This window comes from Pelodiscus sinensis, chromosome 13, assembly GCF_052426305.1.
Source record: "Pelodiscus sinensis isolate ZL-2025 chromosome 13, ASM5242630v1, whole genome shotgun sequence".
Taxonomy (NCBI): domain Eukaryota; kingdom Metazoa; phylum Chordata; order Testudines; family Trionychidae; genus Pelodiscus; species Pelodiscus sinensis.
In genome coordinates this window covers 18,301,384-18,327,052 of record NC_143064.1, presented here as the reverse complement: position 1 = coordinate 18,327,052, position 25,669 = coordinate 18,301,384, and the positions used below count along the sequence as shown (strand labels likewise).

The 25,669-nt window shown below is 42.6% G+C and overlaps 1 protein-coding gene across 1 annotated transcript in view; it reads left to right on the top strand.

Moving 5' to 3' along the window:
• The window catches only part of TENM1 (teneurin transmembrane protein 1), a 744,434-nt gene that overhangs the window by 7,094 nt on the left and 711,671 nt on the right, over positions 1 to 25,669 (top strand). Inside the window, exon 2 of the mRNA XM_089781839.1 lies at positions 11,680 to 11,772. The gene's annotated coding sequence lies outside the window, so the exon portion shown is untranslated. The remainder of the gene's footprint in view (positions 1 to 11,679; positions 11,773 to 25,669) is intronic.

Here is a 25,669-nt window from a genome sequence, read left to right as displayed (position 1 = left end):
CAATTGTTTCAGATAGGAAAAGGAATACATTGTCTTAGTAAGGTATCAATCTTCTTCTAATACAAAGCTTATATTAGTACAAACTTTTAATTATTCATCACATTTTCTTTATAACTTAATCTGTGTTCTAATTACTCCTAAGAGCAACAGTGTGATCATGCTGCAACAGTGTGATCGTAAGGATCCTTCGATCTCTTTCTGTGTTAACATCAGATACAGACACAAGCAGCTTGCATCATGTATCTTTACCAACGGCCTTAAAACCTGTTCTTCCCTGCTCACCACAGAAGGGTGACCCACAGAGTTACAGTTGTATAACATTTATTCTCACACTACTATTAAGCGCATTACATATGACATTATGAAATTCTGTTGTCTACACTTGTGCAGATGCAGTAGGATATCACCTTTAATTATATGAGCAAATACTATTTTTCCAATGGCACCTTTGCTTTGTTCATTGCAGAGGCTGGACCTGTGCAGGGATGAATCACAACTGTGTAGTGAAGATGACTGTTGTCTGTAACATCCCTGCTTCATTTGTTGAAGAAGTTGGGAGGCATGCAGAGAAAGAAGCAGTTTCTTAGTCCCAGTCGCCTAGTTTAGATAGTTGAATGTTTCCCTGGACAATAGGATTTTTCACTGCCTATGCCACAGTCTTACTATGGAATGCTAGTCAAAAAACAAACTTTTTACAGGTGGTAACTAATTGTGTGTTGTTCATTTTCTGAGTGCCCAGCCTGAGAACTTGGAGTCTGATTAGCCGAAGTGTACAATGTTTCTTTTAATTTTTCCTATGCATGTGTCAATAAATTTTGTTATGTGCACCAATATGGAGATGATGTGAGACGTGGGGGCTTAGTGTGGGAGGGAGCTGAGTCAGAGGTCTAGGGTGTGGGGTAGGATGAGGGCTCTAGCTGGAGGTGCAGGCTCTGGGGAGGGGTTTGGAGTGCAGGCAGTTCTGATGATGCAATAGAGAGAAAGGACTCTCCCTGGCGCTCAATTTCTGCAGCAGCACTGCAGAAGTGGTGCTTCTCCATGCCATGGTAGGGCCAGGGCCAGTGTAGAGGTGTCTCTTCCCATTGCAGCCCTTGATAGGCTGCTGCATCACCACAGAGTTTAGAGGGATCTTAGGTGCCAAGTAAGGGATGTAGTACACTTATCGGCCTGCTTACAAGGTAACAAGTTAACCAGCCTTCCCATAGATGTGGAAGGCCAGAGCAGCTCCCATTCATGGCCATAGCAGTTAACCAGTTAAACAAATGTTTGACTAGTTAACTATTTTAGTGTGTTTATACTTCACTAGTGTTGAGCGCTCAGAGCTTCAACTGAAGTCAGTGATTGCTGTGCTTTGAATTAACTGCTATATAATGGTAAGTACTCAGAGAAATCAATTGCTAGGGCCTTAAATTTGCCACCAGTATTATTGGATACTTTTGACCTTAATATGTTCGTTACTCATTTCTCCAACTTTTAAATGGGGGATAATAAATAATGAGCCTTATCTCACATGGCTCTTGTGAATACATGCGAAAGACTATTGTTGACAATGCCATAGAAGAGTCCCTTAGATGTCTTCAAAGCAGGATTTGAATAGCATTCATTAAGGGTATGTCTACACAGCACCATTATTTTGGAATAACTGATGTTATGTCAAAATAAGAAAGTGTGCGTCTACACACAAACAGTGTCCAACCAAAGGACTTCTTACTCCAACTCCTGTAGCCCTCATTTTACGAGGATGAAGGGAAGTCGGAGGAAGAGTGCTCTATTTTGAAATAAGTGCTGTGTAGATGCGCCCAAATTCAAAATAAGCTATTTCAACTTATGCTACACAATTAGTATAGCTCAAGTGGCATAGCTTATTTCAAGTTTAGCCCTGCTGTGTAGACATATCCTAAAAGATGTAGCCAATTGTGTGACTACCCTCTCAGAACATTCTTAAAAATGTTCAAGAGCCCAACTAACCAAGCTTAGCCAAATTTATTGTTTAAAGACAAAACTATAGAGTGTGGAAAGGAATCTTACACACCCTTCTTCAGGAAAACAATTTGTGTCTCCCAGCATATTCACCTTACTCAGAAGGTATCACTCAAATATACACCCTCAAACCTATTTCTATTTATATTGTGTTATTCACATGCAAAAAGTCCCCTATAAATCAATTAGTTTAAAGTTTAAGCCATTAATTTGTGTCACTTTTGTTCTTGTTACCTTCCCATACTTTCTCATATCTCATTTTGAATCCCCTTATTTTGAAATAACAAGGTGAGCATCCACACTATGAAGCCTGTTATTTCAAAATAATAATTCCTTATTGTGAAGAGGAATAAGCTTATTTTGAAATAGTTATTTCAGGAGTTATTATTTAGAAATAACCTTGTAGTGTATCCATGGCATTATTGGGCTATTAGTAGCCCGCATGGATAGAACACCACTCACACAGCTTTGATTTTAACTACTAGCCTGGCCTAATTCACAGATGGCCCAGCACAGCAATGGGCAACCTAGGCTATTGAGTGGGCCATATGACAACCCTTCTTCCTCCCAATGGGCAGCAAGATTGTCATAACCAAAGTGGTCTCCTAAGATAGGCTAGTTTTGCTAACCGCGCTTGCCTACCTGAAATTTGCAGGGTGTGCTGATTGAACCAGAGTAGCGCTATTGGATGCAGAGGGCGTGTACAGCTCTCACAGTCAATGTTGTGTGCAATCAGCAGGCACCTCACCTAGTGTGCCCTTGCTGTATGTGCACAGTAAGGGTATGTCTACACTACAAAGTTAATTCGAACGAACGAATGTTAGTTCGAATTAACTTTGATAGGTGCTACACATACAAACCGCTAGTTCGAACTTAATTCGAACTAGCGGAGCGCTTAATTCGAACTAGGTAAACCTCATTCTACGAGGACTAACGCCTAGTTCGAATTAAGTAGTTCGAATTAAGGGCTGTGTAGCCACTTAATTCGAACTAGTGGGAGGCTAGTCCTTCCCAGGTTCCCCCTGGTGGCCACTCTGGGCCAAACCAGGAAAACTCCTCTCCTCTCCCCCAGCCCCAGGCCCTTAAAGGGATAGACTTTGGCCAGACGGCACTTGCCAGAGCCAGCCCTGCCAGCAGTCTCTGCCCCGAACCAGTGGCCCCACGATAAGCCAGGGAGCCAGTGCCAGCGAGCTGTCCCCTGCCCAGTCCCCCAGCAGCCAGGGGCCATCCAGGGGACGTAGACAGCGTGCGCCCTCCTGGTCTAGTGCAAAGGTCATGGACCTCATTGAGGTTTGGGGGCAGGCCCCCAACCTCCATGATCTCCACACTAGGTGGAGGAACGCGGCCGTCTACGGCCGCATAGCGGCCGCCACGGCCTGAAAGGGACACAGGTGCACCCAGGAGCAGGTGCGCCTGAAAGTAAAACAGCTGCGGCAGGCATACACCAGGGCCACCAGGGGCGGTGCCGCAGCAGGGGCTGCCACCTGCCCCTACTTCCCCGCCCTCAACCGACTCTTGGGGGGCGGGGCGGTCCATGCCAGCCTGGAAGGCAGCGAGCTGGGACCGGAGGGCCTGACCCGGGCACACCAGAGGGGCCACCACAAGATGTTCCAGCACTGGAGTCGGCAGGGTTGTCCAGGGAGACCATACTGGGTAAGTAGTTCGAATTAAGTAGTTCGGGGGGGGGGGGCATGGTCACCCTCACATCGCGGGAGCATGGGAGGGGACTGGGCATCTTCTACTGTGTCCCCAGGGAGAACTGACCACTTCTCTTCTTTCTCTACAGCTGCACCAGCTGCTCGTGCAGGGCACACCATCCTGCCCAGGACATGCTCCTGCACCCGCGGCCTGCTCCGGACCACCACCACGGAGCAGGAGTACTGGGACCAGCACCTGGGGTCCTTGCGAGCCCTGCACTGCACAGTGGAGGCCTGGATGCAGGCAGACCTGCAGCTTCGCCAGGAGCAGCTGGCTGAGGACCGAGCGCTGAACTCAAACCTGCAGGCCCTGCTGCAGAGCATGGTGCCCTGTGCCGGTCCTGCGCCTCCTGCCCCCCAACTACTGTCCCTCCTCCCACTCCTGTCCCCCTCTCATCTCTTCCTACTCAACCCCCACACCCTCTTCCTCAATGTCCACACCCCCCACCTCAACCTCCGCACCCTCCACCCTATCCCCCCAGGGACGCCGAGGCCCCCTCCCTTGCCGTGCTCAGAGGCGGATTGCCGAACGAGACCCCCACCCCAATCTCTAAGTTTCCCCTCCCCCTCCTTCCCCTTGCTTCCCCCTTCCAGATCCCTCCTCCCAGTTTTCCCCCTCCCCTCTCCCACACTCTCTCCTGCCCTTTCCCGCCTCCTTTCTCCTGTCTCCCCACAGTTTTATTCCCCCCCCCAAGAGACTTTCTATTTTTGAACACACGTGTCCTTTATTTTTTACATCAGGAAGGGGGACTAGGGAGGGGTAAGTGGAAGGAGGTGAGGAGGAATGGGGCATGAGCCCCCGATGGGGAGGACTAGGGTGGCTCTGTGGGCGCTTCAGGGTGGAAGCTCTCCTGCAGGGCCTACTGGATCCTGACAGTCCCCTGATTGACCCCACCCCCCGGATGGCAGCCTGCGGCAAGTGCAGCCGGGCTGATGGCCAAGTGCTGTGATGTGCCGATTGTGGGCATTCAGGGAACTCCAAGATAGGACTGCTTTGCTGTCCCTCATCGAGTTAGACAAGCGAGCGGGGAACCCTGAGAACTGTCTGTCCGGGGTGGGGGTCGGGTCCCTTTAAGCACAGCCCTCGGCTAGCCTGAGACAGCAGCTCCACGCTCTAAGTCCTAACCTGATGCCCTGCCGGCACTGCTTCCGGCCATTCTTAACCTTGGTCCAGGGTCCACTCAATGTGGACATGCTAGTTCGAATTAGCAAAATGCTAATTTGAACTAGTTTTTAGGTCTAGATGCACTAGTTTGAATTAGCTTAGTTCGAATTAACTAATTCGAATTAAGTTAGTTCGAATAGTGCTGTAGTGTAGACATACCCTAATATCTGTTGCTTTAGTAATACCTGTAGGAAAAAAAACCTTCACAGATGGAAACCAGCAGAATCTGGCAAACCTGTGCATGGGCAACTGGAAACAAAATGTCCTGTGGGCCACACATACAATCCCGATGAGTTGGCTACAGCCCCTAGCCCCCAGGTTGCCCACCGCAGGCCCAGGATCGAGGAAACGTAAAGATACCATTTTATTCCCCCATGTCAAGATGTGCATATGCTCCTCGGCTACATCAAAGGATCTGAGCCCACTTATACATCCCATGTACCTTTAGGTTATGTATATTTTGAACAAAGGTATGATCATACATTAATAATTTTCAGGGATGTGTTGTTGCCTGACAACAGGACACATTTGCTTAATTATATAAATGTCAAGTTTTGTTCATCCATGCAAACAAAACTCTCAAGGGAAAAGAAATACAACAAAACAAGGAAGCATCATTGAATTTTCTGTAGGTATCAAGGGCCATATATTTGCTTGTGGGTTCAGATAATGTATCTGAAAACAAGAGAATAACAGCATCACCTAATTAATCTTAAAATTGTATTATATAATAACTCCTAATATATAATATATGACTAATAAACTCATATATAATAAATGTGACTAATAAACAGTCTTAATTACATACACTGTAATACTAACAAGTTTTGATATATTATTTATCTGAATTGATGGAGAGTTTCCATTGTCATTAATTGGCTAATAGGAATTGAGGGAGAACTAAATTCGGTGGAACTTCCTCCAGAGGGATAAAAGGAAGAGGGTGTTTTATCTCCTTGATTCTCTCACTCTTTTCCTATAGTTTTAGAAAAGCCTCTCCATGTACAAATTTGGTGGTTTTCTTTGATGTGGATCCCCAGGATCCAGGGGGTTGGGAGCTTTCAGAACCTATCAACCAGTGGAGGAGATTCTTCAAAGGAAACTGTGCAGTGGAAATCCCCTTGGTTCTTCTGGCACTTTCCTGTAACTTTTTCTGCGAGCTGTGTCAATCTGGCCCAGAGCAACACGCTGTGAAACTGATAAATTATTTGATTTATTTGAATAATATCAACAATTTTATGAAGCTTTTGAGTTATCACCTCTGGAAAAAAAAGCAATAGTACTTGTCTTTCCTGAGTAATATATTGCTCTTGTTCTAAAGGCATGAACTATAAAAAGCATTTTATCCTTGTTCTCAAGTCCAGGATTGTTTTCTTGTTCTTTAAGTCTTTTTATCCCCTCTCATCCAGAAGTATAATAGAAACTCACTGGTAATTCTGTATTTGCAATTGGATTCCAGCAAAGACACAGTCATGGTTTTTAAACTCAACATGAGTCCAATCCCAGTCGACTTTGAACAATGAAGGGTTAGAAAACCAGACCTGTAAGTTGTGATTTGGACCCATTTCTATAGCGGTTTATTGGTGTGCTCCATGTTCACTTGGACAACAGGTTTTAAAACATATTCCTTTAACAAGGTGGCCTCTCCCTTTAAGGGCCAGATGTTTCTGCCCATTGGGCTCTGATCATTTGTCAGAGCCAGTAGTGAGAAGAATGGGTGATTGTAAAAGCAGTAATTCTTGAGGAGGAAAGATTCCAAGTGAGCAACCTTGGATGCTTTGACTGGGTAGAAAATTCCACCTAGGGTTTTCTGTTTGAGTTGTGCTCAATAGATCCCAGAACCAAGAGCCAAAGACTAATTTACCATGGCTGATAATTCCCCAGACAGTGGTGAGGAAGTAAGTCATTGTCTCTCAACTCACAGGGTAGATACATTCTCAAAGGGTATGTCTACACTACAATGTTAGTTTGAACTAACGGACGTTAGTTCGAACTAACATTCATAGCCGCTACACTAGCGCTCCGCTAGTTCGAATTTGAATCGAACGAGCGGAGCGCTTAGTTCGAACTAGGAAAACCTCATTTTATGAGGATTAAGCCTAGTTCGAACTTACTAGTTCGAATTCAGGGGTGTGTAGCCCCTTAATTCGAACTAGTGGGAGGCTAGCCCTCCCCAGCTTTCCCTGGTGGCCACTCTGGCCAACACCAGGGAAACTCTATAACCCCCTCCCGGCCCCGGACCCCTTAAAGGGGCACGGGCTGGCTACGGTGCCCGTGCCAGGTGCAAGCCTGCCAGCACCCAGCCAGCAGACCCTGCACCTGGCACGGCACAGAGCCACCCACCCGATGTCCTCCAGCCCACCCCCTCTTCCCGGGACCAGGCTGGCGGCTCCCGGGAGCTTGCCCGGGACTGCAAGAGGCGGGCACCTTCCTGGGCTAGTGCGGACATCATGGACCTCGTCCACGATCTCCGCACTAGGCACAGGAAAGTGGCCGTCTAGGGCAGGAGAGCTGCCAGCCTGGCCACCCAAGAGCAGGTGTGCATGAAAATCAAGGGGTCCACTGAGACCCCCCGACCCTGAGCCCTGAGCTTACAATGGCCGTCCTGGGTCAGACCAAAGGTCCATCTAGCCCAGTAGCCTGTCTGCCGACAGCGGCCAACCCTAGGGACCCTGGAGGGGATGGACCAAAGACAGTGACCAAGTCATTTGTCTCGTGCCATCCCTCTCCAGCCTTCCACAAACTTTGGGCAGGGACACCACTCCTACCCCCTGGCTAAGACTACTCCATGGACCCAACCTCCATGACTTGATCTCACTTCCCTTTAAACTCTGTTCTAGTTGTAGCCTTCACAGCCTCCTGCAGCAAGGAGTTCCGCAGGTTATCTATTTGCTTTGTGAAGAACAACTTTCTCTTACTAGTTTCAAGCCTGCTACCCATTCCTTTCCTTTGGTGTCCTCTAGTCCTTCTTTATGGGAACTCAGGAAGAACTTTTCTGAATGCACCCTCTCCACCCAACCCCTGCTTTTAGAGACCTCTATCCTGTCCCCCCTCCGTCTCCTCTTTTCTAAGCTGAACAGTCCCAGTCTCTGTAGCCTCTCTTCATCTGGGACCTGTTCCCAACCCCTGATCATGTTAGTTGCCTTCCCCTCTCCCAGCCTTTCTCTTCCCCTCTCCCACCTCCTTTTCCCAGTCTCCCCCAGTTTTGTTCAATAAAGACAGAGTCAATGTTGGAAGAAACGTTATCTTTATTTTGTACATCAATAAGAAGGGGGGCTAGGGAAGGGTAAGTGGAAGGAGGTGAGGGAGGAATGGGGTACGAGCCCCCGATGGGGAGGACTGGGCTGGCTCTGCGGGCTTCTGGGGGTGGAAGCTCTCCTGCAGCCCCCCAATTGCCTCCTCTCCCCAGATGGCAGCCTGCGGCAAGTGCAGCCGGGCTGATGGCCGAGTGGTGTGATGTGCCCACGCTGGGTACTCCGAGCAATCCAAGCCAGGACTGGTTTTCAAGCGGGGCACCCCTTAGAACTGTCTGTCCGGGGTGGGGGTCGGGACCCTTTAAGCGCAGCCCTCGGCTAGCCTGAGACAGCATCTCCACGCTCTAAGTCCTCCTCTGATGCCCTGCCGGCACTGCTTCCGGCCATCCTTAAGCCCTGTTCAGAGTCCACTCAATGTGGACTTGCTAGTTCGAATTAGCAAAATGCTAATTCGAACTAGTTTTTCGTTCTAGACGCGTTAGTTCGAATTAACTTAGTTCGAATTAACTAATTCGAACTAAGTTAGTTCGAACTAGCGCTGTAGTGTAGACATACCCAAAAATAGTGAGCAGGAGGTCAATGGGACCAAATGCTCCTGTAGGCTTCCTTTACTCCTCTCAAGAGAAGGAGTACCAAAAAGTGGCCGGGATGCCCTTTGAGTTTAATTAACAAGCCTTAACTAGACTCGCTAGTTCAAACTCCAGAAGATCAACCACAGCAACGTCGATCTTCTGGGGAGTGAAGATGTGGCCTAAGAGGGTGAATAGGTAAATATACCTTTTGTAAAATTTAAACAAGTAAATGACACCCTTTAATCTAAGAAAGGGGTTCCCAAACTTTTTGATACGGGGAACAGTAAATCCGTTCATGAGCATTTGGCGGACCAGTAACAGTCATTTGCATATTCATTAAGAAAATTATGAATATTCAACTAAGTTGTTTCTGGTCCTCCCAAAGCCCCCAGTGCCAGGGTTAGCAAAGCTTTTGATACAGTCACCCACAGTATTCTTGCCAGAAAGTAATATGAATTGGATAAATGGACTGTAAGATGGATAGAAAGCTGGCTAAACCAGGGTTTCCCAAACTTTTTACTGTAGTTGGAACCTGTTTTTTTTTTCAGTACTTTTTTTTTGCAGGACGAAAATATAAACGCATATAAAAAAAGAATGAAAAATGAATAAATTTTCAGTGTTTCACCCGGCTGCATCCTCCGCCCAACCTGGACCAGGGATTGGGGGACCCGGCGCCGCATGGGCACTCCAGAAGGAGGGAGCAGGAGCAGACTGGGGGCAGGGTATCTGGCTAGGAGGGAGGGTGCAAGGAGGGGTAGGGTTGCCAGGTGTCCAGTTTTGAACCGTACAGTCCAGTATTTGAGGGTTCTGACCGCAAATTAAATTGAGAAAATACCGGACGTATAAAATGTCCAGTATTTTCTAATTAGCTAAGCTTTATTATTATTAGGTGTATCACTCCTTAGCTGTGAACTGCCTGGCTGGTAGATGTGCTCGTGTGGCGTGAGTGTGTTTACCAGCCAGGCAGTTCACAACTACTCGAGGGAGGGTATGTGGGGCGGGGGAGGGGAGGCAGAATGGAATCCCCGGGGCCAGACTCACTCATGTGCCTGCGTCTGCATGTGCCCGGATCAATCCCGCTCCCCCCTCTTCTCCTCCCGATCTCCTGAATCCAGCCCTGCTGCCCCCGTCCAGCCCTGCTTCCAGCAGCCGGTTCCCCTCTGCCCCCCCAAAATCTCCCCCAGTGAGCCCCACTCCCACGATGACTACCCCACCAGCCCCGCTGCCCCCGTCCAGCCCTGCTTCTAGCAGCTGATTCTCCCGTCCTCCTCCTCCCGATCTCCCCTGGAAAGCCCCCTCTCCCCTGTCTCCTAGCCAGCCCGCTGCCCCCGTCCAGCCATGCTTCCAGAGGGTGGTTCTCCAGTCCTCCTCCTCCTGATCTCCGCTGGCCAGCCCCTCCACCCCTCATTCAGCCCTGGTTCTGCCGCCCACCCTCCCTGATCTCTGACGGACAGCCCTGCTTCCCCCAACCCTGCTTCCACCGGCCGGCTGCTCACCTCCCCAATCTCGGTGGGACCCCTAACTCTGCTTCCGCTGTCTGCCCACCCGCCCAGCTCTCCACCAGACAGCCCCGCTACCCCAACCCTGCTTCCGCCGCCCACCCGCCCCGATCTCTGCGGGACAGCCCCGCTGCCCCGAACCTTGCTTCCCAGCCGGTTTTCCCCCCACACACACAGCTCTTTCCCCTCCCGGCAGCCACGCTGAGGCCTGGTATTTTTTTCCCATGGCCCGGTACTGGGCGATGGCCCATAGTTTGGGAAACGCTGATCTAAGAAGTACATTTGTACAGGTAAACATTTAAAGTCAAGAAAGTGAACAGGGATTCCATTGCTTGCTTGAATCCCTACTACAAAAAAATTGTTATTTTTTTCATGACTCCCTTAAAATATGCTTTCATATTATGCTCAGAAAAGGATACTGAAATGCAGTGCACTCTTCACCACCTCTGTTGTGCTCTCTGTTACACCAACTTAGTTGTATGTAATTTTCCAGCGAAAATGGGTCACTTCACACATCCAAAGACTAGAAGTCAATTTCACACACTTTCCTATTTGAAACTCAGTAGAGTGCTATCCCCTAACAAAAGAACAGACAGTCACAAGGAAGATGATGATTGTAAGGAGCAAGGTATCCTGGAGGTTTGGTGCTAAAGTTCTTGACATTAAATTCTGTTTCTGCCTTTTGAACTCTCTCTGTAACTGTAGCAAAAGTTCTTGACCCCAATTCTCTGCTACTTCATTCATGTGTGTCATGCAGAAATGAGGGGGTAGAGTAAGGTGGTTTAAAACAGTCTTTATGGTGTCAGAAAGGCATCTGCACGGATTTAGGTGCTCTAATTTATGCTCTACCCACAATGACTGTCTTTCTGCTATATGCCAGCTGAGAATAGTCCCTTAGTGCAGCGCACACCAGACGTTCCCTCTCAATTCCCTGCACCAGCTGAGGAAACCTCTTACAGAGGATTATTCCTGGAGGGTCAGTTCTGTATTCTTTGTAGTCCCTTTATGTCATGATTATGTTACAACAGCTATTAGGACCCCTTAACTGTAGGACTTGTTGCTTCTTTTGATAGAAGAGTCCAATCTGTCTTTCTCTCTTGGCATGATCCGGCATCCAGCTGTGGACTTGTACTTCTGTTACTTCTAAATAAAGCTTCTTGATTTATGTGCTACATTAACCTCAGTACTGATGTTTATGCTGTAGGATGTGTCTTTGTGTGCTACTGCTTTCTACTGATGTGTGATTAATCTATATTAGTTCTTTCTGCTAGTTCCCTTTAGTGGAAATCATTTGTGATTTCATCAGATACAGGCAAGTGTGCATCAAAACGTGCCTGTAACAATAATACTTTTTTAGATAGTCTCACAAAACATCAAAGCAATCATAAGGACACTCGGAGTCCATCACTGGTGAATTCAGCAAGCACTCAATTGTAAAATGACATTAAATATAATACAAGGAATATGCCCATTAAATTTGAAAATCACACACATAATTTTTTTTATTTGCAGGGTCCCTCAAGAAAGATGCTGCTGAGTAGCTGAAGTTCTTCTGAATGATTGTAAATCACCTTTAAATGAAGATTCTGAATCAAATACATTGAGGTACCATTATGTTCACTGTTATTTTCAGTCTATTAATACAAGAGACACTTTCCCATCTTTCCTAGACTTCCATCTTATTTAGCAATATAGGAAGTGTTAGATGGTCCTTGCCCCCAGGAGTGTCACAAACCACAAGTGGAGATCCCTCATGGTAGAGTAATTGATTTTCAAATTGAAATGCATTACATAAGTATAGCTTAGTTGGATCCAAGAAAGAAATAGACATGGGAATAGTGGCATCTTCATGAATGAATTAATGTAAGTAACTCCCTTTCATACCAGTGGGAATTACATATGAAGATATGTATTAAATCATACACCTTTTGTATTGATACTGATAATTAAAGCAGGATGGGGAGTAGGTGTATAGTAACTAACATATTAATTTTATTGCATCTTTTCTTGATTTTTATTATTTTAAGTATGAAAATTAAACAATTTGGGCCAAATTATTCCTCATTTACCCAGTGCCAACCCTACTAATGCAAAGAGAATGGAATATATGGCACATGCATTTCTTGGATTCCATGAGGTCTGTAAGGGAATATTTAACTAACTTCCTCAGAGAAAAAAGGCTTTTTCTGTAGCTATCAGGCCTCAAGTGGCATGAATGAATGTGAGAATTGTAAACAAATGGGTAAAATGTCTGGTTGGACACAGCCCAAACTTTGATTTTAGTCTTTTGCTGGTGATACGTTTTGCCCAACACATATTGAAGTCAGTTACTTACAGAATAGCCAGAGGGAATCGCATTCATACTTTCTCTTAGACATTCAAATAAGTAAGGATTGCAAACCTAAGGATACAAGGATGCCCACCAAGGGCTGTCAGTAACTCAACCTGTTATTTACACGCCTAGGCCAATAAAGATGTCTGCTCATGGAACAGAAGTCAGGCATGATGTCTAAATCTGTAAATGTATTAAGTGAGTTTTTCTCTTTTCCTGTAACAAAGCTTTCCATTTAACATGAATCAGCATATTTTAGTAATGCAACTTTATATTTCTTCTAAAAAAATTGTTTACTGGCATACCTTTCGGGAAGTAATTAAACTTCACTGGATGACCTTATTACTATTACCCTTATATAGTCCTACCCATTACCTCCTATTGTTTACATTCATCACTTTATCTAGTCTTAAATAGGAGTGAAACTTTTTGAGGACAGGACCCATGACTTCTTATGTTTACATATGGTTAACAGCACAATGGGATCCCAGTCATGACTGCAGAAATTATATTAATATGAAAAATTAATCATCATAATTATGTCCTGAGATATAGATTTAAATCTGTGCTGTGAACGTCTTATTTTGTAGAAAGGATGATATATTACTATAATGTGGATTCACAGGGAAAGTGTTTTTGTTTTTTCTTTTTTAAAAATCATAATTAACCATGGAACTTTAGAGTAAATTCTTCAACTCACCTTTAAATGTAATTGGCGCTCAGACCCAAAGTATGTGTATTTTTCTTTTAGAGTTTCTGTACACTGAAACCATTAATTATTTAGTACCTACATGTCTTGAGTTTTGACTTCCATTAAATATTTGGACCAAGTTTTTTTGACAAATAAGCTGTACCCTAAATTAGATTAGTAAATTAGAAAAGCTTTTAACCTTTATCTTCACTTTTTCTCATGCACAAAATATTTTAATGAATGATTTTATGCTAAGATATTGTTACACTTTCTACTGAAAAAGTGAGGGCACCATGTATGATATCCATTAGTTTGAAGAAACTAGCCATAATGGAGTGAGAAAACATATTTATAAACTGCCCAGGTTTCTTTTTCCTGATGAAATTTTTCCCATAGTATTCAAAACAGTAAGATAGCCATATTGTTTTGTGTTTATCTGTTTGACAAGTAGAATTGCAGGATCTTTTTTGGGGGAGGGGTAAGGGAGGGATGGATGGAGAAAAACAATGAAAATTATTTTTTTAAAGAAAGAATTAGCCTAATTTCCAAATATAAAAAGACCAGTTCTCCCCTATCTTCATACTGTGTATGTCAAACTTACTAGCTGTGTGGCTTGACTTTCAAAGAGCTACATGAATTTTGAAAACAGGTAACTTTGCAGCAGATCATTAATGTGAGAGTTAAATCATGTGTGGTTTAAGAATAGAACTTCAGATTTAAACAGCTGTGTAGAAACATTCAGAAGCAGTTGTGTCAATGGTCTGTTATAGCTGAAAGCAATTTGTGCAGAGTCCAGTATTATAAAAGTATAACTTACCAACATCTACCATCCTGAGGTATTTGAGTTATTGTCATACTTCCCCACATTTTGTCATATATTAGCAACTAGGGAATGGTTTGTAGAATGTATGATTTTTAGAAATAAAAATGTATTTTCTTTTACCTTTGTGCAGCACGAAGTACATTGTGGGCTCTACCAAAACCAAAGTAATATTCATGATAATAGGGTTAAAAAATGCTGTTTTCTGTGATGTCTCCTATAACGGTAAAATGTAAATCCCAGCATTAAGTTTGTACAGCATTGCCAATACTACAACACATTCTTGAGGGCATACTGGAGTATAGAATGTAATAGGCATTAAGGATAAACCAAGTTAAAGCACTGTGTAGGGATGGATTACATCTATACTTTACATAGAATGTGAAGAATAAAATACCTGTGCCACTATGATTTTAAAAATATTTTTTCATGCAAGAGTGCCAAGTAGCTGGAAATCAGTGAATTTATTTACAATTTTTTAAAAAGAAAGGTTATAAGAAAGAGGTTGAAATTAGTAAATGTAACATTGTACAGTATGTTAGTGAAGAAGAGAGAGAAAAACAATGAAGCATAAGAATGCTTTTGGAAAATTATAACTTAAAAGGTATGAATAAGCAAGAATTTGTGAGAGTAAATCATGTCATGCAAATGTGATTGCTTTTAAAATGAAATGAAATTCAGTGTACATACAAGAAAAAAATTTAGATTTAATGTATCCCGATATTAAGAAAGCTTTTAATGAAGATTTACACAACAGATTCTTGTATAAGTTCTTTTTTCTTTCGAATCCAGTGAGGAGTAGAGTCCGTTAGTTTTCTGTATTGGAACCATTACTCTTTAACATTTTAATTATTGATTTAGGTATAAGATACAACGTGTAGGATAATAAATATTGCAGAAGATACTCAACTAGGGAAAGTGGTTAACCTACAGAGGGTTGTAACTGTTTTATGGTGTAATCTTGATAGACTACTGGGTACATGGGCTAAAAGGTAGAATATGAAATGTAATGGGTTCGCGTCTTAAGTGATGCTCTTGAATAGGCATATTCAACAACTTAAGCAATGCTTAAAATAAAAATTGAATTAGTTAATAGGAAGAGGAAGCAGAGCTGTGTGTATTTATTGTTATAACCAGTATTAAAAGTCCCTCTCCAGCATAGGTAGCAGCAATAAAGAAGACTAAATTATCCAGATAAAGTAGAGTGGAGGGGATTACAATGACAGAGGTCGCTAAAACTGGCAATACTGGGTCTCTGAAGAAGACTATTGAGAAATGTGTAACAATGCAAAGGATCACACTCTAGTCTATGATGAAAAAATGTGTAAGCCCAGTTCAGCTGCCAGTTGCACAAGCTTGCAGTGGAAGGACTACAAGTTACTGCTTGAGAGACAGAGGGATAAGAATGTATTTTGGGAGACATTTGGGGAATCGGTTTATTTTATTGTCTGATCTTATTAATGTATTTGTTGTTTTTATTGTAAATACATCCTTGTAACCCTCAAAAATGAAGCTTGAGGGAGAGAACTTGCTAATTAGGGCTCCCATCCTAGAAAAAAACCATGACCAGGCGTAACTTTGTGTATGGGAGTTGAACCACTAAAGTCAGTGGCCCAGCTCACGTCTAAAGCTAATGGTGTGCATTAATGTATTCAGAATCAGATTTCATTGATCATTTTTGGGCTTGGAAATAGCAGATACCCTTTTATAAGGCTCAGGATCAGACAGGGGGCAATCATTGGTTTGTTTCTACAGGAGCGTTTTATCCTCTTCAAGCAGGTTTGTGTTTTGTTTTTATTTTTTTAGCTAACAATTATTTTAAAAAAATAAATACAGGTTGGATCTCCTTCCTGGTCCTACACAAGGGAGTTTTCCAGACCAGAGAATGTCTTGGGGGAGAGGAGCAGTGGCAGCCATTCCACTGAGCTCCTCCCCACAGCTACCTGCCACCACTGCCCTCAGCCCCTTGGCTGTGGCATCCCTATGGGCTCTATGGCTCTCTGAGCTCTGGCAGCCTCATCACTCCCGCAAGCTCCAGCAGCTGCCCTGTGGGTGCTCGTGGCCCTGCACTCGCGGCCCCACCACCTGTGGGCTCTGCAACCTCCTCCCCCCAGCCCCACCAGCTGCACCTACCCCTCCCACTGCACTGCAGACTCTGGCAGCCCTGCTGGCTTCCCAGCCAAACCTGCAGTGGACTTGGCAGCCTCCTCCTCCATTCCCCACGCTGTGGACTCCAGCGGCCCTATCGGCCTGCCAGCCCATTGTGAGCACTGCTGCTCCAACACCCCTGCCAGCTTCCCAGTCCAGCCAGCTGCAGACTCTGGTGCCCTATGTACTCCGCTGCCCTGATGACCTCCTTTGCTCCCAGCCACTAGCAACTTTTATGCTGGGGTTCTCTAGTCCAGCAATATACATGGTCCTACCAGACCATCGATGTTGTCAGACCAGAGAGTCCTGGACCACAAAGGCTCAACCTCTAGCATAGGGATGACAGAGTTACCATCAAACTCATTTCTCATTTCTCTCATAGTAATGTTTATGGACATGGAAGCAGATGAAAAAATTTTGCCCATCTAATCCAGCTCTAAAAATCTGACTCAGACTTTTTGGGTGGAATACATGTATAGTTGGACAAAGTACTTATGGGCAGGTGGGCCTAGTAATTTGATTCCAGGTGAGGCATACCAGTACTTACTTTGGTACACCAAATTTGTTATTTCTAATGATAGACATTCCGTAGACAGGTGTCGTTCTTGACAAAATATTTATTCTCTACTCAGCTCTGTGAACAGATAATCTCTGCATTTCTTTAGATAATATACCTGGCATCTTTGTTGCCATTCTTCTCTATTGTCTCATTCTTGCAAAGGAGCAGTCAATGTTCTTCAGTAGATGCAGTTGTGCAGTCTACATAGGGTGCCAACCCAGTCTATGAAAGAATAAGGTGCAACAATTGTGTTTTTAAATGACGTCTCAACATTGGACATTTGCAGGGTTGCCCTGTGGTTTTCAAACCATTGTGCTATTACCGAGGTGGCCAGAGCAAATGTGAATTTTAGGAAGGTAGTCCTGCAGTCCTTATTTAGATAGGGTCTGAGCCCTGCCTCCTATGGGTATTGCTTGCGAGTCATCTAAGTGCATCTCCTTGCAGAAGAAGAAATGGTTACTTACTTTAAATTTGGTTCTTCAGGATATGATGCAGATGTGTATTCCATAACTCCACTTCCATTCCCTCTGCATTGGAGTCTAGTCACAAGGCATTCAGTGCAAAGGAGTTGATGGAGGTCAGGGCAGCACTGCCTCATATTGCCAGGGAAAGGGCTATGGAGCCATGTAAAATAGTTTATTCAGCATAGTCAAAGAAGTGGGGATTTAAATAAAGGCTTCCCTTGTTGACCGTGCCATGTCTAGACTGCCGCGCTGTGCCGGATCAGCTGATCGTCGGCACAGTGCGGCGGCCATTTTTATGTTAATGAAGCAGGGATTATTTATATCCCTGCTTCTTTGACTATGCCGAATAAACTATTTTACATGGCTCCATCGATGGAGCCATGTAGTCTAGACATAGCCATACTGACTGGGTATTTTTGGGATGCTGACAGACCCCAGTCATCTGCAGCTAGAACTGAACCTGGGATCTCTGGAGCTTGGTACATGAGCCTCTACCATGGCTATTAGCTAAGGAGGTAAAGAAGGCTCATTATTCTTTCTCTTAAGTACTGTCAGTGCCACTAGATGGGACAGTACACCACACCTAGACATTTTCACTTATAAAGATCCAATCACTTTATAGAAAGAAAAGAAAGAAATAGACTTTGTGTGTTGTAACTGATCATAAATACATACATTGAATTGTGCAGACCTGCAGTTGGTAGCTAGAACTAGGTTCACAAAGTGGGAATGTCTCATCATATTCCCTTCTGGCTGCCACCTTATATGTTTATGTTATATGCAAACCAAGCCAGATTTTTGCTTCTCTATCACTTGTAGGTTATACAAGTGTTTAGTTGTAAGTAGAAGGTACAGGTGAATACAGATAAAGATTGAGGGCATGTTTTCCAGAAACAGTAGACTGCTACAAGTCCTTGTGTAATTAACAGGAGCTGTGGATGATCAGCACATATGAAAATCATCTCCTTAATAGCCATTTTCCCCTGTACTAGTCTTAGAGCATATTTATAGCATTACATAAAAATTTGTGCAGTAAAAGGAGACTTAGGCCATGTCCATAGTATACCTGGAAGATCGGCTTAAGTTACACAACTCCAGCTACATAAATAATGTGACTGGAGCCAACATACCTTAAGCCGAGCTTGGTACCATCTCCACCGTGGGAAGTTGATGGGAGCAAACACTCCCATCTACTTCCTTTACTCCTCGCAAATCGAGAAGTACTGGTGCTGACTGAGGGCACCTTAATGTTTGATTTAGCCAGTCCTTACTAGATCTGCTAAATCAAACACCAAACATCAATCTCTGGCACGGAAAGTATAGATGTGGCCTAAGGCGAAATGACAGCTCGCATGCTTGTGCTAAACTCCTGGCAATGCCAAAGGGAGTTCTGTTGTAGGCCTGGTCTATCCTATTTATTTGCATATGCTATAGTTTTCATTGCGGTATCAGCTGAAAAACATGTACACCCCTTAGCAGGCAATGACTTGTGGTAGTTCCAGAATAGCAAGAAGAGCAGCATACTTGACCAGTTTCAGGAATGGCACAGATCTGCATCATGTTGACAGACTGTGCTTCTGCCATCGCTCAGATAAACACCATCATCAAGAAACAATGTGGTGTGAGGCATTCTGCACATTTTAAAATATATAATAATTGTATTTATTTATTACCTAATGAATGTCAAACACTATAACCATGTAAACCTGTTGTCTTACCTGGAGTTTCAACAATGTTTTACTATCCACTAACATACAAACAAGAAAACTGCAGCCTGCCATGTCTTTATTGTATCACTCTTCAGTAAGTTTTATATACTGTTTCCTTTCATAATTTGAGACATAATTATTTTTGTTATAAATTTCTTCATAAATATTCTTACTGATGGCTGATGCATTTATTTAAGCATCAGTGGGCAAATAAAGTTATCCACGGGTGACTAACAACCTTGAATAAATACCATTTCACTCAGCAGCTATCCATAGTACCTTTGCAATGCAATTATATGCTGGGACCTATTATCCCAATTAATGGACTGTTTTATATTCACTGTGCACTATACTTGAAACATTTTAGAGGCCTGCCCTTCACATAGCCAGAGGCAAAGAAGAAATTTATAACAAATAACCAAGAAAAGTATTTCATTTACTTTTCAAGATATGTAGCATGTAATTATACTTTAAGCATAACTAGGCAGGCCTCAGAAATGCCCTTTGATTTAAGTCATAATAAAACTATATATTAATACCATAATAAATATAGCTTTCTAAATTCCCAAGCTATTGTAACTAAAGAAGTAGATACTTCGCTATCAGCTCTCTACATCATCTTTTCTATAATTATTTTGCCAAAGGTTAATCTTCATGAATATAATAAATAACCATATTGCTTCCTAGTTTCCAAGCCTTTGAACTAAATGAGCTCCAAGTCAGGGGGAACTAGCATTTTGCTGGATGGGTGAACAAATAAGACAGTCTGTTAAGTACTACACAACCCCTTGTTGTGTTGCTCCTTTGTAAAATGACAGCCCTGGGCTGTGTTTTACAGCTATGGAATTTGACCACTAGAGTTTAACTTTACTCCCTCTGGTGGCTTCCAAATTTATAAAATAAAACACAGTTGTAATTCTTCTTATTGTAAGAAGCATTGATTGCCTCTGATTGTATATTATAGCAAAGGGGCAGTCTATTACATAAATTTATTGCATTTTCTTCCTGATAATTACTGGAAGTTATTGAACAAGGCAGGGAGTTATGACCAGAACATTCTGCTGTAGCTGAGGAAGCAAATCCACAGATATTTAACGCATCTAAACAGCTGTAAACAACAATCCTCTTTACAAGGTACAAGGAATTTACAACTTACAGTGCATTTGAAGGCTTTTTAGGAATCCCTTCTACAAATATGAACTGAAAATATGAACTGCAGCAAAATGTCATGTTATGTTGTATCATCAAAGTATCCTTTGTCAAGGAATTTGACAGTAGAAAAAATGTCAGATGAGACACAGAATTCACCATTTTTCTTACTCAAAAATAATATTGCTAGTTCATGACTGCTTACTTAGGAAGCTTCTTCAAAGCTACATTCATATGTTACATAAGAACACCAAACTGAATCAAACCAAAGGTGCAGCTAGATGAGCATTCTGTCTTCCAACAGTGGCCAACGCCAAAGGGCCCCCGAGGAAATGAACAGAACAAAGAATCATCAAGTGATCAATCTCCTGTTGCCCATTTCCAGCTTCTGACAAATGAAGGATAAGGACACCATCCCTGTCCATGTTAGATACTAGCCATCGATGGACCTAACTTCCATGAATTTATCTAATTCTTTTTTGAACCCTGTTAAAATCTTGGCCTTCACAACACCCTCTGGCAAGAAGTTTCATAGGTTGACTGTGCATTGTATGAAAAAAATACTCCTTTTGTTTGTTTTAAACCTGCTATCTATTAATTTCATTTGGTGACCCCCTACTTCTTGTGTTATGGGATGAACTAAATAACTCTTCTTTTTTCACCTTTTCCACCGCAGTCTGATTTTATAGATTTCTATCATATATTCCAGTTGATATCTGCTAGCTCTTTTTAAATTTCTAATCGTAAAATATCAACTGGAAAATCAGTAACATGTACATTTAGTAAGTTCCCCAATGAGTCTGTGGTTGCCAATAAAACAGAGGTAACTAAGTCCTCTTTAGGGAAACAAGCAGTTGCCCTACACTCCAAACCTATTTGTGCCAAACATATTATAAATTAAAACACACCTGATGCATGTAACTGTGCGAGCCTATAGTATTTCTGTTGTTGTAGCCTAGCCTGAAGTGGAAATTGCTCAGATTACTAAATTTGGAAGTGAATCCAGATCTTCCAGCTCAGCAATGCTTCAAATCCCATGCTTTGATTTAGCATAATATAGAGATAATAGGTAACTGGATCATTTAGATTGGTCTCTAGATCAAAGTCCAAATGTGGAACCCTCCAGATTTCATGGATGTTTTGATACAGTGCTTTTGACAGTACCCAACACAAGTTTGAAATTGAATTATACATTATGCCCACCGTATAGTATTTGAACAGTGTTTTAGTGAGGGCTTTTCCATAAATAACTATATAGAAAATCTTTTTTGCACTCATTTCAAATGATCAGAGACAGGCACAACAAAGGGAAGTAGAGTTTTCTTCACATATAAAATCCATTGTTGCAAATGCTAATGTATTTACCTCTGCTATAGCCTAACATTCCCACTGGTGCAATACTACAGCTGTAATCCCATTGTCCTAAATTTTCAGTAGTTACCTATTTAAAGGAAAAAGATAAAATGTAAACTGGGTTAGAAGCAAAAACAATAAGTATTTAGCTCTGCTTAGCTCTCAGCCCTAAATATTCAAGGTAAACTGTGCAACAGAAATGAGAAGTGATTATTTTAACTCTAGTTATACATAGAAGAGTTTGATAAATGCTACCTTAATAAAAATATAAGTGATCTTCACGTAACTCTTCATTTTATTGACACCCCCATGCTATTTTGAAGAAGATTCATCTTCCACAGAAGACTTTTATTACTATAATATTTCACAAGTGACTAGCCAATTTCTTCCATTATATTAATATTCAGAGCCAAAATGAAGAACTAAAGTTATCCCTAATGGGTATCCATGTCAGATGCAAAGACAGTGAGTGGGGGGGGGAGGCTATTCTACAGAGAAAATTTCACACCATTATTCATTGTCTCATTTTGATTGCAAATGCAATATTAGAACTGGGATAAGAATGGTTCATAATCATAGTTATTTTCACCTTATCTTTTTCCCTTTCTCAAACTATGTTTTTGTTTGATGCACAGAAGGTAAAAGCTGGTCTGTATTGAATTTTCATATACCTAAAAGGACCCTTGCTTATGAAAAAATTAGGTAGGAGTCTCTTATTTAAGATGAAGCAAAACATTTCACAAAGGTAAAACTTTCTCTCAATTTTATACATCAATGGAGGCATACAGGCTAAATGACTTACGCAAAATCACATAGTGAGACAGTGGGAAGATGGGATTAGAATTCATGTCTTCCAGTCCTGTGATCTAGCCACTAGTCTGAGACAAAGTAGGGTGGATGGGAGGATAATGATATGAAACATGTATACCATCATCTGCCTTAATTTCAGGACAAATAGAGATGAAGACTGAAGCGTTAGTGTTTACGCATGGATTGTAAAATGTAGTCACAACTGCTGACTATATCTGCAAACACTACAGCATCATACAGACTTACATATGTAACCCACTTTTCCCACTCTGAGCTACTTGGGAGCAGGCCACACTCATCTGTGTGCCTGGGTACCTGATGTTTTTAACATAAAAAAGAGATCCTGAATACCCCAATAGTGGCGATGTTGGATAATTGGGGATCCCATATCCACCCTTTGCTGCTTTCTATTGCCTCTAAATGAATATAAAATGGCAGTGCCTCCACCTGGCTGGCCCTGTACACACTTAATGGTGTACCTTGAGAGTCTCCAGGGCTAAACTTATTCCATTAATAATCTGGATCTAACTCCAAACAACAATTATAAATAGTATATACTAGGGTTGCCAGATGGTCTACCCAAAAATATAGAACCAAAGTTGTTGAGCAAAAAAAAAAGAAAAAAGAGTTGTTATGCAAAAAATAAAACAGCATTAAAACAGCTTTAAATGCCTGCAAAGTCAGAATAGGGATAGCAAGAGGGGAGAAGTGGAGCACTAAGACCCAGGGAAGGCTTTAGTTCTTCAGGCTTTTGCCGGCAGACGTTTTGTTTTCTTCATGGAGCCAGAACGCAGCTGCCCTCCAGAACAGGTAAGCTGGGAGTCCGGTGGCAGGGGGGCTGGGCCTAGTTTCCAAATGTGTTGTAGGGTTGCCAGGTGTCTGGTATTTTTACCTCCTGGCTGGGAAAAAAATCAGAAAATACATTTTAGCTACCAGCAGCAGCTCCTGGACTAGAAAAAGGCTCCACGCCAGCAGTCTGGCTCCTTTCTCCAAATTGGAGCCCATCAATTCTCTTCCCACACTGCCTGAAAGAGAGCAACAGTTTTCTTCCCTTTTTCCCAAGGGCTCCTGGGAATTGTAGTTTCTGGGCTAGATTGCAATGCAGAGGATCCTCCCAGTAAAAGTCAGAGTCTCCTTTATTAAAGAGAGCCTACATATATATCCAGTGAAAGTGAGGTAGGATCAGGGGCTAAAGTAGAGTATAACATGTTAAGAGTTACTTAGACAAATTAAGTGCATTCAAGTAACCAGGGCCTGATGAAGTGCATTCTAAAATACTCAGTGTACTGACTGAAGAGATATCTGAGCCATTAGCAATTATCTTTGAAAAGTCATTGAATACAGGAAAGATTCCACAAGACTGGAAAAGGGCAATTATAGTACCCATCTATGAAATAGGAAATAAAGACAACCCAGTGAATTACAGACCAGTCAGTTCTGTACCCAGAAAGATAATGGAGCAAATAATTATTCAATCAGCTTGCAAATATCTAGAGGATATTAAGGTGATAAGTAACAGTCAGCATTGTCAAACATTGAGGCTGTGTCTACACTGGGCCACTTATTCCGGAAAATCAGCCGCTTTTCCGGAATAAGCTGCGAGCTGTCTACACTGGCCCTTGAATTTCCGGAAAAGCAATGACGCTCTACTGTACAAAATCAGCCGCTATTCCGGAAAAACTATTCTGCTCCCGCTCGGGCATAAGTCCTTATTCCGGAACACTGTTCCGGAAAAGGGCCAGTGTAGACAGCCCAGTAGTCTTTTCTGGAAAAAAGCCCCGATCGCAAAAATGGCGATTGGGGCTCTTTTCTGGAAAAGCGCGTCTACATTGGCCACAGTCGCTTTTCCGGAAAAAGGGCTTTTCCGGAAAAGCAGCCTGCCAATGTAGACGCTCCTTTTCCGGAAAAACTGAAAATGGAATAGTATTCCGTTTTAAGCAGTTCCGGAAATTCATGCCAGTGTAGACACAGCCTGACTGTGTTAAATCAACTTGATAGCTTTCTTTGACAGCATAACAAGCCTTGTGGAATAGGGTGTAAGTGGTAGATGTGGTATATTTTGACTTTAGTAAATCTTTTGATACTGCCTTATATACTTCTCATAAACAATCTGGGGAAATGCAATTTAGATGGAGCTACTAAAAGATGGATGCAAACTGTTTGAAAAACCATTCCCAGAGAGTAGTAATCAATGGTTCATAGTCATGCTGGAAAGGTATAACGAGTCAGATAGTGCAGGGATCAGTTCTGGGTCTGGTTCTGTTCAATAGCTTCATCAATTATTTAAATAAATGCATAGAGAGTATACTTATAAAGTTTGCAGAGGATACCATACTTGGATGGGTTGCAAGTGCTTTTAAGGATAGGATATGGACAAACTGGAGAAAGGGTTAAACAGTGAGGTGACAAAATTTGCTGCTGATAATAAACTACTCAAGATAGTTAAGACCAAAGTAGATTGTAAAGAGCTTCAAAAAGATTTCACAAAACTAAGTGATTGGGCAACAAAATGGCAAATGAAATTTAATATCGATAAATGTAAAGGCAAGGCAATAATCCCAGCTATACATACAATATGATGGGGGCTAATTTAACTAAAACTACTCAGGAGAGAGATCTTGGAGTCATGGTGGCTAGTTCTCTGAAAACATCCACTCCAATGTTCAGCGGCAGTCAAAAAAGCAAACAGAATGTTAGGAATAATTAAAAAAGGGATAGAGAATAAGACAGAGAATATCCTATTGTCTCTATATAAAACCATGGTACCTTGAATACTGCATACAGATGTGGTCACCTCATCTCAGAAATATATATTGGCATTAGCAAAGGTTCAGAAAAGGGCAAAAAATGTTATTTGGGGTTTGGAATGGGTGCCATAGGAAGAGAGATGAAAAAGATTGGGACTTTTTAGCTTAGAAAAGAAGAGACTAAGGAAGGATATGATAGAGGTCTATAAAATCATGTCTGGTGCAGAAAAATTGAATACGAAAAAGTTATTTACTTGTTCCCATAGCATAAGAACTAGGGGTCACCAGATAATATTAATAAGTAGCAGGTTTAAAACAAACAAAAGAAAGTTTTTCTGCATACAATACACAGTCAACCTGTGGAACTCCTTGCCAGTGGATGTTCTGAAGACTAGGACTTTAACAGGGTTCAAAAAAGAGCTAGATTATATTCAAGGAGGTTAGGTCCATCAATATTTATTAGTCATGATGGGAAGGAATGTGTCCCTAGCCTCTGTTTGTCTGGAAGTGGATGACAGGAGAGGGATCACGTGATGATTACCTGTTGTGTTCACTCCCTCTGGGGCATCTGGCATTGGCCACTGTCAGCAGACAGGATACTGAGAAAGATGGACCTTTGGTCTGACCCAGTATGGCCATTCTTGTGTTCTTAGGTTCTTATGAGAAACGGTCTCAGGTAAATAGGATGAAATTCAATAAGGACAAATACAAAGTACTTTG